This window comes from Elephantulus edwardii, unplaced genomic scaffold (assembly GCF_000299155.1).
Source record: "Elephantulus edwardii isolate Elephantulus edwardi_28Jun2011 unplaced genomic scaffold, EleEdw1.0 scaffold00047, whole genome shotgun sequence".
Classification (NCBI taxonomy): domain Eukaryota; kingdom Metazoa; phylum Chordata; class Mammalia; order Macroscelidea; family Macroscelididae; genus Elephantulus; species Elephantulus edwardii.
In genome coordinates, this window is record NW_006399797.1 from 16,854,979 (window position 1) to 16,855,796 (window position 818).

The 818-nt window shown below is 45.1% G+C and overlaps 1 pseudogene; it reads left to right on the top strand.

The window, feature by feature from the left end:
• Nucleotides 1–252: 252 nt before the first annotated feature.
• On the top strand, nt 253–600 carry LOC102844180 (annotated as a pseudogene).
• Nucleotides 601–818: the final 218 nt, after the last annotated feature.

Below are 818 nucleotides of genomic sequence, written 5' to 3' on the forward strand. Positions count from 1 at the left end.
CTCATCTTTCTTGCCTCCAAAGAGCACTCTAGCTGCACCCTCTTCCAGACATATTTGTTTGTTTTTTGGTCATCCATGGGATGTTTAGGAAAGTAGAGCCAGTGATGTGTCAAACGCCATAAGGGTTATCCATGGTGGACAGGCTTTGGTAGACCTCCCAGATTAAGACAGATTAAGAAGCAGGATTGATATCCACTTCTTAAATAACAAGCCTTTAAAAACCATACCCTCTCTCGGATCCTCGCTTCCAACATGACGAAGAAAAGGAGAAACAACGGTCGTGCCAAAAAGGGCCGCGGCCACGTGCAGCCTATTTGCTGCACGAACTGCGCCCGGTGCGTGCCCAAAGACAAGGCAATTAAGAAGTTCGTAATCCGAAATATAGTAGAGGCAGCTGCTGTCAGGGATATTTCCGAAGCGAGTGTTTTCGACGCCTATGTGCTTCCAAAGCTCTATGTGAAATTGCACTACCGTGTGAGTTGTGCCATTCACAGCAAGGTCGTGAGGAACCGTTCTCGTGAAGCCCGAAAGGACCAGACACCTCCACCTAGATTTAGACCTGCAGGTGCTGCCCCACGACCACCACCAAAGCCTATGTAAGGATTTGATTCCTTAAAAGGCTGAAGAAAAAACTCGTCTGAAAATAAAATGGAAATTACACTTAAAAAAAAAAAAACCAACAAAAAACCAAAACCAAACCATACCCTAGTGCAATAGGTCTCCTAATTTCCTGACTGCTGGAACCAAGCAGATTTTAGTAGAGCTCCCAGATTAAGACAGACTAGGAATCAGGGTTAGCCATCCACTTCTTAAAAACA